The 17,998-nt window shown below is 39.9% G+C and overlaps 1 protein-coding gene across 3 annotated transcripts in view; it reads left to right on the top strand.

Annotated features, from left to right (window-relative positions):
* Ankrd6 (ankyrin repeat domain 6) overlaps positions 1 to 17,998 on the top strand; it is a 189,734-nt gene that overhangs the window by 72,712 nt on the left and 99,024 nt on the right. The gene's annotated exons all lie outside the window — the stretch shown is intronic.

Raw genomic sequence — 17,998 nt, forward strand, 5'->3', positions numbered from 1 at the left:
GCTTTATTCTTTTTGCTCAACATTACTTAGGCTTTTTGGCATTTTTGTGGTTCCATGTAAATTTTAGAATTTTTTCTAGTTCTGCGAATACTACTACTGGTATTTTCGTAGGGATTGCATTTAATCTGTAGCTCTGTGTGTAGTATGGATATTTTTAAAATATTGATTCTTCCAATCTATGAATACAGGCTGTCTTTCCACCTCATGTCCTCTTTAGTTTCTCTCATCAATATTTTAAAATTTTCATTGTAGAGATCTTTCATCTATTTGCTTAAACTCATTACTAGGCAATAATTTAGTAGCTATTGTGAGACTGTTTTTATTTCTGTTTTATATAATTTACTATTGATGCATAGCAATGCTACTGATTTTTGTATATTTTTTAATCCTGCAACTATGCTGAATTTATTAGTTCTAAGAGTTTTTTGATGGAGTTTCAGGGGCTTTCTATATATAAGATCATGTCATCTACGAAAACTAACAATTTGATTTTTCCAGTTTGGATGCCCCCTATTTCTTTCTCTTGCCATATTGCTGTGGCTAAGACTTCAAAAGCTGTGTTGAACAGAAGTGGACATCTTTGTCTTACTCCATATTTTAGAAAGCTTTCAGCCTTTTTCCATTCTGTATGTTAGCTGGGATTAAGTGTGTGATGCTGGGAGGATGTGTGTTAACTAATAGCCCAGTGATTGTTTTGGCATTATGTTGTGTTATGTTCTTTGTATACCTAATTGATTCAGTATTTTTTTTTATGAAGTGTTGTTGAATTTTATGAAATGCTTTTTCTGCATCTATTAATTAATTTTTTTTTGGTCTTTCATTCTGTTGATGTGGCATATGACTTTTATTTGTGCATTTTATATTCCTGTGATGAATTTCACTCGATTGTCGTGAATAATCTTTTAAATGTGGTGTTGTATTTGGTTTGCTGTGTTTTTTTTGGTTTTTTGTGTTTTTTTTTTTTTTGGTACCGGGGATTGAACTTGGGTCCTTGCGCTTGCAAGGCAGGCCACTGAACTGCTGAGCTAAATCCCCAGCCCCTTGTTTTGCTAGTATTTTGTTGAGAATTTGTGTGTCTGTGCTCTTTGAGGTTATTGGCCCACAGCTGGTTTTCTTGCTTCTTCCTTTCTTCCTTCCTTTTTTGTTTTTGTTCTCCTCATCAGTTTTGCTCTCAGGGTAATCCTGGCCTCACAGAATGTGTTTGGAAGAATTCCTTTCTCTTCTTTTTTTAATGACTTAAAGAGAATTGGTATTACTTCTTCATTAAGAGTTTGCTACAATTCAACAGTAAAGTCATCTGGTCCTGGGCTTTTCTTTGCTTGGAGGTTTTTTATTATCTCTTCAATTTCCTTACTTACCTGGTTTCTGTGGGTTTTCTATTTTTCATGATTCAGTCATATCTCTAGAACTCTATTCATTTCTTCTAGGTTATCAAATTTGTTGGCATATAGTTGCTCATTCTAATTCCTAATGATCTTTTGTATTGCTATGGTGTCAACCATAGTGTTTCCTTTTTCATCTATGATTTTGAGTCTTTTTCATTTTTAGGCTTGTGTATTTTATCTTTTCAGAGAATCTTTTTGTTGATCTTTTATATATTTTTGTTTCAATTTCATTTCTTTTACTAATTTTTGGATTGGTGTTTCTAGTTCTTTAGGATGTAGTAATGAATTCATATGATTGAGGTCTTTTTTTTGGGGGGGGTACGGGGAATTGAACTCGGGTCCTTGTGCTTGCAAGGCAGGCAGCCAAACCACTAAGCTAAATCCCTGGCCCATTCATATGAGATCTTTCTTGAGATAGGGATTGATTGCTGTAAACTTTTCTTTTGGCACTATTTCTGCTGTATCTCACAGGTTTTTGTATGTTGTGTCTCCATTTTTAATTTATTTCCAGAAAGTTAAAAATTTCCTTCTTGGGTTCTTAACCCAAGAATATTGACTATTCAAAAATAAGTTATGTAATGTTCTTGTGTTTATATATTTTGCAGTGTTTTTCTTTTTGATTTTTAGTTTTATTGCTTTGTAGTCAGAAAAACACTTAAGTGTTTCAGTTTTTAAAAATTTGTTGACTTGGTTTTGTTTTGTTTTTTGAGACAGGGTCTCACTATGTAGTTGAGACTGACCTGAAACTATGTAGCCCACGCTGGTCTCAAACTCACAGTGATCCTCCTGCCTCACCCTCCCGAGTGCTGGGATTACAGGCATGCGCTACCACGCCTGGCTTGACTTGTTTTGTTTTATTTGTTTGTTTTTTGGTATTGGGGATCGAACTCTGGACCTTGTGTTTGTGTAGCAGCCAGTGGCACCACTGAGCTAAATTCCCAGCAAGTTGACTTGTTTTGTTATCTATCACATGGTCCATCCTGGAGGATGTTGTATGTGTTGAGAAAATGTGTATTTGGTATATGTTGGATGGAATGTTCTGTATATGGCTGTTAGATTCATTTGTTTCCTTGTGGTACCAGGGATCAAACTTGGGTCCTTGCTCTTGCAAGGCAGGCTGTGGCATCACTGAGCTAAACCCAGCTAAACCCCCAGCCACTGTTTCGTTTTAGGGTTCAGTTTAACTTTACTGTTTTTATTGATTTTGTTTCACTGATTTGTCTATCACTGAAAGTAAGAGGTTAAATTTTCCAGTGATTGTATTTTGATCTTTCCCTTTATTTTTTTATTATGTAATTTTGTTGTTTTTTTATTGAGTTTATTGGTACATTCTGGGTATACAGTACAGTTACATTCATTATTGGGATCTTGTACCTTTACATGACAGGTCTTGGTTCTCATTTTTTCCCCTTGTCCCTGCCCTCCCTTCATCCCCTCTTCCCCTCCCCATTTACAAACACTTTATTTCCATTTTTTCATTTTCTCATTTTTTTTCTTTTCCCTTACCCTTTCGATCTTTCCCCTACTGATCTTCCCTTTAGATCTGCTAATACTTACTTTATGTATTCAGGTGCTCCAATATTGGGTCCTTATGTATTTAAAATTACTGTTTCCTCTTGCTGAACTGACCTCTTTAACATTATATAATGACTAATCTTTTTACTGCTTTTATTTAAAAATCAATTTTATCTAATAGAAATATGGCTACTCCTATAGAATCCTTTTGGATTCCATTTGTGTGGAGTATTATTCTAGCCCTTTACTTTCAAACTGTATGTCCTCAGAAGTAAAGTAAAATTCTTGTAGGGAATGTATAGTTGGGTCTTATTTTTAGTCCAGTAAGTTGCTGTATGTCTTTCAGTTGGAAAATTTAACCCATCTGTAGTCAAGATAATTGCTGAAGGGTAAGGTTTTACAGGAGTCATCATTTAACTTGTTTTCTAATTTGTAGTTCTTTCTTTCTCCCTCTGTTATCATCTTCCTTTATGGGTAAGTGATTTACTATAGTAATGTGTTCTGATTTCTTATTATTTTTGGTTTGCTTGTTACACATTTTTGCTTCATAGTCACCATGGGTTAATAAACTATTTTGAAATGATAGCAACTGATGTTCACAGCTCTTGTGATGATTCAACTTTCTGTGTCTGTGGGAGATGGTCATCAGAGGATCTTAGCTACCACCTTGTTCTGCTTCCTAGAACTTTTTAAAATGAGTAGCAGTTTAATGACTTACTGTATTCAGTTTCTAGATTTTGGCTGCTATTTCAGAATAAAATGGTGGAATTCAGTTCTTTGATTGTTGTGTGACAGGTGTATAACTCATTGCAGAAGGCAGCATATGGAACAAGCTTAGTTATTACAATGCTAAGTTCTTCTATTGCAGTAATAGAATAAACTCATGATATTCAGTTTGGTTGAAAGTGCGGCTCATTGTACCTTCCCCTCTCACTGGGAATTGAACTCAGGACCTTGTGCTTTTGAGGCAGGCATGGGCACCACTGAGCTAAATCCCCAGCCCTAAAAAGTCAGTCTCTCTCTCTTTCTCTCTCTTTCTCTGTTTCTTTCTCTCTCTCTTTCTCTGTTTCTTTCTCTTTCTCTCTCTCTTGAATAAGGACCTTGTGCTTGGGAAGCAGGTGCCAGCACCACTGAGCTAAATCCTAAGCCCTCATTGTTGCTTTTTCTTATTGAAGTGTTTGTTTAAAAAGTTATTGAGGCTATCATAACTTGCCACGGTGTTTCCCAGCATATCCTTTTTGTCTTTATTCTTACTCTCCTTTTCTCTTTGCTGAGTCCAAATTCATTCTGCAGAGCGTTTCTTCCCTACTTTTCACTTACTTTCTTGAAAGCCCCTGCTTTAAGAAAAAAGTTGCTGAGACAGAGATTGAAAAACAATAGAAAAGCTTAGAGTAAAACAATTATAGATGAAAATTGGTTTAAAATTTTTATTAGTGTGTGTTTATGATCCATAATAATTGCATTAATTTTGGGGAATTGGTACATTCATGTGCATATTACTTCTTGGTAATTTTTACTCTCCTTTCCTCTTCTGCAACTTTCCTTTCTCCTCTGCTCCCCAGATCCCCTTCCCATCCTCAAAGTTGACCTCCCTGTTTTTTTACCATTTCTTTTATTTTGCCCTTTGAATTATTTCTACTTTGGGTTTCTCATATGAAACAAACCATGTAATATTTAACCTTCTGTGTCTTAGCAGTATAGTCTCAAAATCCATCCATTTTCTTACAGATGACCCAGATTTATCCTTCTCTGTGGCTGAGTAGTACTGCCTTGTGTTGATATACTGCATTTTTTAATCCATTCATTACAGATGAAATTTGGATTTATATCCATATAGATTATTTAATCAACATAATCATTCTCACAATTTACTGCAAGAAAAATCTCTATAGTTACGTTTATTCTGACCACTGCTTATTAGTCAATGATGCCAATTTAAAAAAAATTTTTTTTTTGAGACAGGGTCTTACTATGTATTTCAGGCTGGCCTTGCTTGGACTCACTGTGTAGCCCAAGCTGGCCTCAAACTTGCAGCCATCCTCTTGCCTCAGCCTCCTGCATTCTGGGATTACAGGCATGTGCCACGACACTCAGGTTGTCAATAATGACAATTTTTTAAATTATCTTGTCCTTGTTATAGTTAAAAATTGCTAAACAAAATAGAAGTGTAGCTGTTTGATTTCCTAGGGCTGATTGTAGTATGTAGTGTGCTGAGAGCAGCCACCATATTTGCGTAGATCCCGGGATATTACCAGTCATAGCTCTTGTAACAGTCGCTTGGCTTTTTTGGATATATATCTACATGCAAGCCCTTGAAAGCAAAGTTAGTATCTCAATATCTTTACTCCTTTATTGAGTAGTTGTTACTCACCTACCTTGTAGCAGGTACTGTGCTACTTACTTATTGAAGATACTGTGAGTGGTAAAAGCTAACATGGTTTCCACGTTCATGGTACATAACAGACCTACATCCAAATAATCATAAATGATAAACTGAGATAGGAGATCTGAAAGAAAGAACACGAGTCTATGAGAACATGGAGCAACAGAACTTGGTCTAAGCAAGGAGGCTCAGAAAGGCTTCCTGAGGAAAGCTTGACGAACTGCTATCAGATGGATGAGTCAGTAGTCTTTGGCTAAGAGAAGAGGTAGGGAGAAATTGATATTTCAGGCAGACAAAATAGCTCACATAGAATTATACAATTTAAAAGAGTATGTTACCAATGCGGAAATAAGGGAAAGCCAAATGTGACTAATTCTCTGAAAGTTAAAAGACTCGAGAGTGACACCAGCTGGGTGGCTATATGCAGAACCTTTTAAATCAAGTCAGTGGCATTGGTCTTTATCCTAAGAGCAATGGGGGAGTCTCACTACTTTGCTAGGACTGGCTTTACAGAATAGCAGACTGGTTATGTTAAAAGACATAAATTTAGGGCCAGGTATTTAGCTCAGTGGTTCTACCGCCTTCACATAGTTCATAGATTAAAGGAATGTAGAATAGAGGCAGAATGGAATAAAAATTTGCTCAGTGAAAGACAACAAAATGAGTGATTTTTACATTCAGCTCCTGGAAAGGATTTTTAGAATGAGTCCTTTTTAGAATAAAGTATCAGAGGGCCGGGGATTTAGCTCAGTGGTTCTGCCACCTGCCTAGCAGGCTCAAGGACCTGAGTTCGATCCCTGGTACAAAAAAAAAAAAAAAAAAAAAAGTCAGAAATTTACATTTTCACACTTCTGGAGTTTGGGAGTCCAAAATCAAGGTGTCTCCTGGATTGGTTTCTCCAGAGGCCTGCTCTTTAGTTTGGAAGTGGTCACCCTTGTGTCCTCCTGTGTCTTTACATCCCTTGTCTCTTCCTCTTTCTGTAATAGCATCTGTCTTAATGGATTAGGGCCCCCCAATGACCTCATTAGCCTTCTCTCTCAAGGCTATCTCTAAGTATCTGGAGTTTACTTACATTCTAAGTTACTGGGGGTTAGGGCTTCAAAATATGAAACTTGGCAGGGGGGATTCAGTCTATAGCACTGTTGAAGATTTTTAAGCAAGAAAGTAATTGACTTTATAGATTGAGAATATTCATACTGTAGAAAAGATCAGAGTTAGCTGAAATTATTATTTCAGAAGCCCAGGCAAGACACATGTCTGGAATATGGTGTAGTATTAGTGGGAGAAAGAATTAGGAAGCAAAATCAGTGGGATGCAGTGATGGGTTGCAACATTTAATAGAGGGAATGGGAAAGGGGAGATTTCAAGATTGACTCCAAGTTTTTGTACTTGCATAGGTACAATAAGCCCTGGAGGAAGGGCAGTTGGAGGATAAATGTGGTTGTAGATGGAGTTAAGGTGCTTTTGAAATATCCATGTGGAAACTGTGAGTAAGGAGCTTGGATACGTTGGTCACAGGTATAGAAGAGAGATTTGGAATATAGGTATGAATTTGAGAGTGATGTGCCTACAGATGTCAACAGTACCTAATTTATTTCCTGGTGTATTTTAAATTCTTTTAAAATGTTTTTGAATTAGAACAACTTGTGTTCTAAACTGTTTTTTCACTATGAACTGGAGGTGGGTTTAAGGATAAGGGTAATCATCTCCTTGGAAGGGCTATTTTTGAAGAAAATAGTAGAAAGCATCTCCAAAGAGATGATTACTCAGATCACGTGATATTTTGTGTGGGGACAATTTTAGAGATTAGAAGATGAATTGAAGCTATAAGATTAAGTGGAAATCTGATAATTCTTTTCATTTTCTTGGACACTCTACAACCCATAGTTGTCTAATCTGTTGCAGAGCCCACATCAGGCAGTTATCTCCACAGATGCGTGCACAGGAGTGTGCTGCTTAGCTGTCACAACCAATGGCAAAGACTGGAAAAAAATCTTGGCAGTTACTGTAGCTAAACCACAAAGGATAAAACAGTGGGGGCCAGCACTGCACCAAAAAGTTATTCTGTTGGTATTTGGTGTGTAGCTCTGTGGTACAGTGTATACTTGGCATGCACCGGGCTAGGTTCAATCTCCAGCATTAAAAAAAAAGAACAACAAAATAGTCATTTGTCAACAGTTCACATTAGTATTTCCTGGACTATGAATGGGTTCTGCTGAGCCAGGTAGCATTTAGATTTTTGAATTCTAGGCTGCAGAATGGAAGATATGAGTAAGCCCAGCCCTTCATGTTTCCTGAGGACAAAAAAGTGCATATTTTTTATTAGTGCACACTAATTGTACAGAGTAGTAGATTTCACTGTAGCATTTTCATGTATGCATACAGCATACTTGGATCACATCCACGCCCGGATTACTTTCTTAGCCTCCTTCCTCTTCTAGCCCATATCTGCTTCCTCTTCTCTAAGTCTCCCTTCTACTTTCATGTCATTTAAAAAAATGGTGCCAATTAAAGGTATCCAGTTATATTAGCTTTAGTTATGGTAGTTGCTATTTGTCACAGCACTGAACCATAGGCATGTAGATAAAGAAAAATCTGCACAGTAAATATTTTCCCATGTTCTCTTTTAAAATGTGGTATAGGAGAGTATATGTGTTTGTAACCGGATTGCACTCAGGGCCCTGACCAACTTCCCTAGTTTTAAAATTTTTATTTATTTTGAGACAGGGTTTTGCTGAATCACTAAGTTCCCCACGCTGGGCTCTGATTTGCCATCCTCCTACGTCAATTTCCCAAAGTGCTGGGATTACAGGCGTGTACCACCTGCCATCCTAAAATGGAGATTCTTAAAATCGTAGATGAAACAACATGCTAAGAAATAGAGATATTTATTTCAGAACTTCATCTTTAAAGAAGTAACATCCTGATTCAGATTGAGTGCCCACTATGTGCCCACCTAGAGCTGCCGTAGTCCTTGCCTGCCCAGGGAGAGGGTCATTGAACAAGTGTGATCAGAATCCTAAAAAGAACCCCAGAAAGTGCTGCGTAGATTTACCTGGACTAGCAAGTCAGGAGAAGGCCTCCCTGGAGGAAGAGACATTTAGACTCCAGTGAGAACTAAATGAACTAAATGAAGGGAAGGGGAGGAGCAGACAGAGGAAGTATGTTGAGAAGCCAGGACTTGGGAGGGCAGGAAGCTATGAGAAATGATGCCACAGTGAAGGGGCCTGATGGGCTCTAACCATTTTGTGAATTACAAAGTTCAGTTTTGTATGGTGGCATTTGGCTGTAATATCAGCATTCTGGGAGGCTGAGGCACAAGTTTGAGCCTCACCTGCACAATCTGGTGATTTCACGACAATAAAAAATAGCTGGGGCGATAGCTCAGTGTGGAGGCCCTGGGTTCAGTCTTCAGTGCCTCTCACACACACCCTTTGTATATTTTATTTTAAGGGCAACTGATAATCCTGGGAGAGGTTTTCAGAGTGGAAGTGACATAATCAAATTTCTGTTTTTAAAAGAGCACTCTGGCCTCAGTGAGAAGCCTGTAGAGTGAGTGAATACAAGAATGCTTCAAGACCCACTTGTAGGAGAGGTTAAGAAATTAAGAAGGATTTAGGATATTATCTCAAAAGTGTGATGATCCCTCTTGACAGGACATAAAAAACCTATACCCTTCTAAATTGCGAATTGCTTTCAGCCTTGTTTGGTTTGTCTCTTTCACTGTGCCCATGGTTAACTTCTGCTTTGTAAAATCTGTGAAGAGATTCTAGTTTCCTGGGTCAATAGTACATACCAAGGACCTGGGAATATTTTCTAGGGCTGCCTGAGAAATTTTAAAGAATAACATCTTAGTTCTAGGGAAATTTTCTATAGTATATTTTCTTTTCTTCCAGAGGAAATTAGGCATAATTGTCTCATGGCTTTGAGCCTCATCCATTTGGATTTACACCCTTTGTGCTCTCCAGCATCCATCCTCAGGAGCATATCTAAGAGGAAGGGATTGATTCTGGTGTCCCGAAGCTCTGCCCCAAACCTTTTGGAACCCAGCCTCCAACAAGTCAGGGAGGCAAGAGTGCAGGGATTTGGGATTGTTCCAGGCTGCAGGCAGTGATATAAGATAACACTTTGGGTCCTAGGTCAGCCTAGGTGAGATGGAGGCAGCAGGATCTGAGAGCTGGAGCAGCTTCTTCAGTCTGTTGCAGTATCCTTACTTAATGAAACCACAAAGGCATTCTTGGGGCCCAAAGTATATTGGGTTGTAGGCCTCAGAAAAGCATAGTTAAGGAACTGTGTGCTATCAGTTGTCAAGTTTGCACTAGACAAGTTTCCCCTCTTCCCTTTTCTTTCTGAAAGCCTTCTGTTCTTTGCATTGGTGAACAAATACCTTCATAGGAGAGGCCAGGATGGCTAGCTCTTGGTGGATAAAAGGAGAGAATTTGCCTCTAAAGATTGTCATTCAAAAGATCTAAAGAGATGTCTCAAGAAGGCTTTTTCTGCTATTGGATCAGCTTAGGTTTGGAGGACCTGTAGGATCTTTAGGGAGTGGGCTACTGTGCACACCTAGGTTCATATAAATAGCGACAAAACCAAGCCCTGAAATTTTTCTAAGGGCTCCGATGCCCTCATCAGTGGCCATAAGGGGACAAACCTTTGCATTTATCATTGTGTGCGTGTACATGCACATGCTTGGGATTGAATCCTTGGCCTCATGCATAGTAGGGAAGCACTCTACCACTGAGTTTGCCCCCTAGCCCTGTGTTTATCATCTTAATTACCAATTCTTATCCAACTCAAAGTAGAACTTTAGTTCTCTTCTGGATCTTAGACTTCTGTCTTTACCATAAGTCTAGTATTTCTTCTCTTCCAAGTGCTAAAGTGATGTGAAAGGGACCCTGTAGCAGGATTTGTAGTGAGCTCAGGCAGCCAGCTGCGTGCTTCTATGCTCAGTTACCTTAGTGTCTGGAGCATATAGCTTTATTGTGCAACAACTTAAGACTCTACTGCATTAGGTGCTGAGCTTGCAGAAATGCATACATTGAATTCACTATCTTCAATGGGTTTACTTTATGATTTTTTTTTTTGGCAGAGTTGGTAATCTGTCAAAGAAAACCCCAGTAATAAATTCTCTACCTCTGGTGTCTGATAATGAAGCAGTCCTTTGGCTACCAAGTATATTTCTGTAATAATATGAGTTGATGTGTAATTGGCTAATTGTAACTGATGAATGATGTCAGGTCACATAGGAATTTTAGCTTGGATCTGAGGAGCCACAAAAGCAAGAGTAAATAATAACCTTCAGCAGGAAAGAACCCCCTCAGCTCAAATTTAACACTACAGGAGCTCTTTCTGCCTTAAGCAAGTGAAAAACAAAATGAGTTGCTGTACCCAGGCTTCCTCCCTAAAGATGTGCACCCCTGGCCTTGAACACTCATCTGGTAGCAGGTTGTACTTCCTCCTGCCTTGTCTCTCACTAGGAAACCAGCATTTCCATACTGTTGTTTTTGTGTACTTAATACTTCCTGTGGTATTCTTCTGCGTCCAAGAGCTGCTGGTTTTCTTCTGATGTATCATTTGTGCATGTGCGCGTGTGCATGTGTTGTGTGTGCTTGTGTGTATGTGGTGGTGGTTGTGGTGGTGATTGTCATAGATTTTGAATGGTCCTGAGTGGTTTGAATGGTCTGCCTCATTCAACTTATCCTGAAACCCTTGTGCTGACATCTGGAAAGCCAAGAAGTTAAACATCCACCTTGAATCAGAGGTTGGAGTTTGAGCTTCTTGTGTAAATCCTCAAGGAAGAGGTAATGACAGCAGCTGTTAGCCCACAGCAGTCCTGATTGTAGATTCTGAAATGTGGCTCCTCAAGTTGCAGCCCTTGTCCCAGCTGGAGAGATGACCTAGTGGGAAGCTTCAGATTCTGCAGGGCATATAATGTCCTGTTCACCATTTCCTAAGTGGGATATGGAGGAAGGCTCTGAAACTGTTAGTCGGGGTTTCCGTGGAGGCAGACTTAATAGAAAGTCTATCTACCTAGAAAGAGATTCATGGTAAGGCAGTGCTTTGTCATTAGCAGCTCAAGAAGCTGGAGACACTTTAAAGCCAGTTGTATAGTTTGAAGGCCTAAGAGTTTATGGTGTGAGTATGGAGGGTAGAAGTAGATTCCAAGCAAACAGGCAGCCTTTCTGTTATGTTCAGAAAAGGTTGGATGCTACCCACCTTTAGAAGGTCATCTGCTTTCTTACTCCAAAAACTCAAATGGTAATCTCTTCTGGAAGCATCACAGACATACCCAGAAGTGATGTTTAACCAGATATCTGGACATCCGTTAGCCTAGTGGACACAAAATTATCAGAAGTCTATAATATCATTAAGGGGATGGGGAGTAAATAGCTGTTTTGGAATCCTTTTGGCTTGGTCTGCTGTTAAGTGAGTATAACACTCTGGCAGTAGGAGCTCACAGAGACAGATGTCAGGGGTCTTCATTTGGTGCATAATTCAGACAGCATCAGTGTGGCTACTGGCAGTGCTCCAACTTCAGACCTGTTGGGGCCAGCAGGAAGGGTCCAGGTTGGAGAAACAAAGTGTATCAGGCCCAACCACGAGGACTTGCTTTGAAAATGTTTAAGAAGATGGATAATCTGATTCCAAATGTCTTCTTATGGAGTTGGAGAGGTTTCAGCAACAGCCACATCTGTATCTCCTGGCTTTACCATTGTTTTATTCTTCCAGTCTGTGGGGCACTTTGCAGCAGACCATGTGAAAAATCATACAGGTTTTTTTCAGCAACAAAGCTATTAAACTTTTGCATTTGAATGTCAGATGTTAGAAAGGCTGTTAGGTTTGTTTTCATCACACACATACACAAGGTAATAATGGGGACCTATGTGGAGCATTACTATCTTCAGTTTGCTTTAAGAATTATAAGTAAAGGACACAGAAACAATTTTTGCTGCGTGCCCCAGAGCTGTGTGTCTGTGGGAAGGAAGGGCGGCTCCATGTGCCTGTGAGCACCACCTCCCTCCCAGTGGGTGGGAAGGTGCGCCTCCTGTCTGGGAATCCAGCCAAAGTACCGGATCTGTTCTTTCTTTTAGCTTCTGTTTTCACAGTTATGTCATGTTAGGCTGAGGAAAGGAGAGAGCAGAATCAATAGAATGGAAGATAAGGGCAAATAAATATGTTCAATCTGAAAGAACCAGTGAATTCATTTCATTAGCAAGTACTTGAAGGAGAATTATAGAATGTTTGATATCCCTTTACTAAGAGAAAATGTTAATAGCCAACCTTCGAAATATCTTGATATTCATTTGATCCTTCTTTTCTGTCTGTCCTCACCCTGGTCCAAGCCTCTGGCACTGCTTATTTTGCAGCAACAACATCTACGTGGATGTGGCCTGGCTCTGCCATTGGCCCATCCCATCAGCCTTTACACTGCACCATGGCAGACCATTTAAAAGTCACACCTGGGCATGATCCTTCCTCTGCAATGCCCTCTGAGAGCTCACCTCGTACCTCACCTCTGATCTCTCATTCCATGACTTACCCACTGGAGTCACTGGACATTTGTGTGACCACCACCCCACATCACCACTTTGTCTCTCTTCATTCTCTTCACTAGTCAAGGTTCTCTCAAGAAAAAGACCAATGAGATATGTGTGTGTGTATGTATGTGTATATTGGCTGCATGTATATATGTGTACATGTATGTATATATGTATAAGGAATTGGTTCATGCAGTTAGGGAAACTAGAAAGTAAAAAATCTGTAGGATGAGTGAGCAGGCGCGATATTGAGGCAAGTGAGTAGTGTAGTTAGGGTCCTAATACTGCCAGCCTGGAGACCCAAGGAGCAGCGGTTCAAGTCAGAAAACCATCTTCTACAAAACCAGAAAGAACCAAGTTTGCCAATGAAATGTGAAGACAATCTTCTAGTCTTCTGGGCTTATTCACATCTTCAACTGATTGGATGTGGCCCATCCACACTGTGAAAGGCAATCTGCTTTACTCAGTCTTTTCATTTAAATGTTAATCTCATGTAAAAGCACTACTTCAGAAGCACCCAGAATATTGTTTAATTACCTAGTCGAGCACCCTGTGACCCACGTAAGTTAACACACAGAATTAACTAACATTCTCCCTTTGCTTTTTGTCATTTGTTCATACTGGACCTCTTTTAGCTTTTCTGATGTGCTACATTAATCCTAGACTCTGGGCTTTGCACAAGCTCTTTATTTCATCTAGAGTGTTCTCATCTGGACTATTCTTATTCACACATTATATGTCAGCCTGAAACTTTTTTTTTTTTTTTTGGTACCAGGGATCTAACTTGGGTCCTTGTGCTTGCAAGGCAGGCTGCGGAACCATTGAGCTAAATCCCCGGCCCTGAAACTTCTTTTTCTTAAAGGATATTTCTCTGACCTCCCAGGCTAGGTTTGTCTCTTCATATATCCATTGCCAGAGCACAGTAAATGTTTCCGTTTAATTACATGTGTCGCACTTACAGTTCCTTGCTCAGCATTGGCCTTCCCCCACTGGATTTTAAGCTCCATGAGGGTAGGGCCTTATCTGCTTTATTGTTACATGTTTGGCACTTACTAGTTGCTCAAGAATCATTCGAATGAATGAATGGAAAGCTCACGAGGTACTAGACTCTTAATATATATAGGCACAACTTATGAAGTAAATGATGTTTTCATGTTTATAGACTGAAGTCTAAAGAGTCAGGGACTTATTCAAAAATTATGTTCTAGTCATATAGATTCTGAGCTTCAAATAAAATAACTGCTAGAAAAAATAAAATAACTGCTAGAATGTAGTGTCTAACTAAAGGCCCAGCATCATCCTAGTCATTTTTCAACTTACAATCACCTAAAGCAATAGACGACCCATAAATAACTGCAGGGTACCCTGCCTCCTGGTGTTTACCCTGGGGGATCTGCTTCTTTAAGTCTTATGAGCCTGGAATCTGGTGCTTGAAGGAAGGCTGGCCTGGTCCCCTCTTCCCTCTGCACTCTTCTCTGAACCATCTTTGTTTCCCTTCTCCTCTATCCTAGTAAATGGTGGCAAATTAGCAAGCTTAGTGGCAGAGTAGGTGCCCAGATGAGAAACAGAATTATGCTTTTCTCCTATCAGAAATACTCATAGTGTCGGGCGTGGTGGCGCATGCCTGTAATCCCAGCACTCGGGAGACTGAGGCAGGAGGATCTTGGTGAGTTCAAGACCAGCCTGAGCTACATAGTGAGTTCCAGGTCAGTCTCAACTACATAGTGAGACCCTTTCTCAAAAAACCAAAAAAAAAAAAAAAAAAAAAGAAATACTCATAGTCTGGGCAGGGGATTTAACTCAGTGGTTCCATCACCTGCCTCGCAAGCACAAGGACCCAAGTTCGATCCCCGGTACCAAAAGAAAAAAAAAAAAAAGAAATACTCATAGTCTTTATCAGTAACACCTGGCCTCCAGCCACTGTGAAATTGTGTGTGTGTAGAGAAACCTGTCTCTCCATGGTCACTGTACTTTCCAAAAAGCATCTCTTTCTCCCTGTTTTCTGCATAGGTTGATTGGATGGGGCGGATGGGAGGGCTAAGTCTGCTTCTCTTGAGTTGCTGTCTCTGACCTGGGAAAGGGGGCTGTCAGAGTACCTAATGCCACTAAGTAATAAGGTTTGGTCTTCTGAAATCCATTGTGTGTGTGTTTTGAGGTTAGATGTCTTCCCAAGGTGACCTAGAATGCATTTGCACATCCAGACTATTAGGCTATTGTTAGATAAATGCATATTCCATTGTGTTAAATTATGAACTGATGCCCTGGAAGAATTAATTCCCCAGATGATGGGGTAAGATCTTTTCTCCTTTGCTAAAACTAATTAATAATGCAACTCAATATGACACTGCTGTAGAATTTAATTTTCAAAGACATTTGGACAATTTTATGGGTAATTTGAAGCATGTGTCTCTAACCACTGAGTTGATAACCTGTTGCCACCCTAACAGAGTATTGCAGACAAAGGAGAGGTAACTGTGGTAAGTACAAAGCTTCAGTTAGTATATGATCCTCTTAGGTGTAAAGGTTATAGTTACCCCATGGTGGTTAGCTTTTGCCAAAAAAAAAAAAAATCTGTTTTATAGAGTAGTTCTTTTCTGAACATGAAAAAGTAGTGTTGGAAAAAAGCTGTGTACCACTCCTAAAAGCAGGGAGGTATGAAGATGTATGGCTTTCTCTTGGTCAGTGAGTTTGTAAAGAGATTTTTTTGGTAAACAGGGTAGTTATTTACAGTAGTCTTCAGATCCTATTTGTACATTCTTAAATACACATACCTAGTTCCTTCGTTTATTCAACAAATATTTTCAAGTGTAGGGGTGCCTGGGGACTGTCCAGACCCAGGAGTGTAGTACTGAATATGGACAATTCCCGCTCTCCTGAAGTTCAAAAAGGGCTACAGGGAGGGGAGCAAACAGTGTACAAGTAAATAAGTTAATGAACAAGAACATTCAGATGGTGTTGACTGTTGTGCAGAAAACGAACTCAATAACATGCTGGTGTGAGGAATAGGAAAAGGGAGGGAGGCTGCTAGTCCTGAGTACTGCTAAAGAAGTTGCATACTTAGGGAGCTCATAGGAAGAAAGTTTCTCCATTCTGGCTCCTCCTACTGGGCTCTGGGAGCTGGAGCTGCATACTTGGCAGGTGGAAATGGAACCCTTGCAGGAATCTGGCAGACTATTAGCAGAATACTTTGGATTTCCAGCTCAGCTAAGTAGAGCATGCAGCTTCTTTAGGGAAAATAGAAAAAGGCACTGAAAGTCTTAAACAAAAGTAAGGTTCCCCAACTGCTGCCTTAATGAAGTTCATTAAAGCAGAATGTATATTTAAACCTTCCTCATGATTAACTATCCCATTGTAAGTAATGATATCAGAATTCCTTCCTGATGCCTGCAGGCATTTTGATTTAGGTTGATGGGGCGGGGGGAGACTGCCCCTGAATATAAATCTTTGGATTTCATTAAGTGTTTGTAGTAAATCCCAAATGCCTACAATATAAAATGGGGTAAATTTTTCCAAGATTCAGCTGCTCTGTTGAAAATAATACTTGGCTTCTTAAACTGTTATGGACTGTTTGTGTGTTTCCCCAATGACTGTATTTTGACAGCTGAGACAAAAGAGTAAAATAAACAAGAGTTTAAAAAAACACGTGGAAAGATGAGTGCAAAAATAGTTTGTGCTTTTTATTTCACCAGCAACTGTGGGATGTGGTGCACGAATGGTTGTTTGGCTGAACTCCCGCCTTGCACCCAGCTGTGCAGTACATGGGACACTTCTCTATTGAATGGGGAGCTTTCTCTGATGTGTCTAACCATGGTCATTGTGTTGACGTGCCTGGCTTGCCTGAGCTGTATTGAGCAAAGAGAAATTGTCTTGGGCTGCATATAAAATATGTAGTTAATGTATAAAAGTAACAAATTTTCAGTATTTTTATTATAACATAGGTGTGTACATCCCCTGCAGCTGTGACCAGGAATTTAGGGCCTTGCTCCACAGGTCATATGCTGGGCAAATGTAAGTCATAATGCATTTACCTGGAAGAATACCAAAGAAATTGGCCTAATGTGGAAAGCTGATTCCATCTGGAAGCTAGGAATTCAGCATCCCACAGTACTTTTTTGGGGGGTGTGTGTCCCAGGGATCAAACTCAGGACCTTGGATTTGTGAGGCAGGCAGCAGCACCACTGAGCTAAATCCCTGGCCCATCCCACAGTACTTTTGAGCAGCTGCTGTGGGTTCACATCCTGAAACAGTGGTCCAGGTTAAAACTTTTGGTTAAAATTTTGGAGGGGGTGAAGGGAGGGGAGGGACAAGGGTAAAAATGAGAATCAAGACCTACTATGTAAAGTTACAGAATCCCAATGATGAATGTAACTGTATTGTATACCTAGATTGTACCAATAAACTCAATAAAAAGAAAAAAAATTTTGTCCCCTGTGAAGTGTGCACTTCATAGGATAGGGTCAGCCCTGTGGGGTTTCAGGAGATTTAGGTGAAGATCTTTACTAATAAAGTCCATGGCATAAATCTCAGTCAACACCAGTGCTCTCCCAGTGTGATCCTATAGGCTCCATCTGGTGTCCAGGTGGGGCTGTCTTCCCTTGTGTGTCCCAGCTGCCTCTCCTCTGTAAAGTGGCATGAGAGCTACCTCCCCAGCAGTGGAGGGGAACAGGGGGAAAGAGTTTGTCTTGCTCTCAGGTTCACAATTGTGGGGTGTACTCTTGGTGGATGCCCAGTGATTGCCCTGTCTAGCCACCCTGCAGGGTTTTTGAACAGACTCATTGCAGAGTGTACAGTTACCTACTTGTGAAGCTATTACTTTCCACTTCTTCCAGCCTCAGGAACTCCCATATTCCCAAAGGTTTCAGAGCTTGACACTGGTATTTTTCAGATACTAATCACCAGTGATTATTTAATGAAAATCCATGGTCAGTTCAGATGCTGAGTGAATCCAGTAATGACTAAGAAAAGAACAGGTGTTTGTAGTTAGACCTTGGCTGCAGAGGAGACTATTCTGCTGGAGGCTCTGCCTAGACCACACAAACCCCTTTGTCAAACAAGTGAAATGTGGGTTAGTAAAACGGAGCATGACTAAGAAGATGATATAAGTACCCAGGTGATTTTAGTTTTGAGATCACATGATTTGTGAAAGCTAAATTTGTTAGGCTTTAAATCTCTAAAGT

Source organism: Fukomys damarensis, unplaced genomic scaffold (assembly GCF_012274545.1).
Source record: "Fukomys damarensis isolate Sample0158 unplaced genomic scaffold, DMR_v1.0_HiC HiC_scaffold_14, whole genome shotgun sequence".
Lineage (NCBI taxonomy): Eukaryota > Metazoa > Chordata > Mammalia > Rodentia > Bathyergidae > Fukomys > Fukomys damarensis.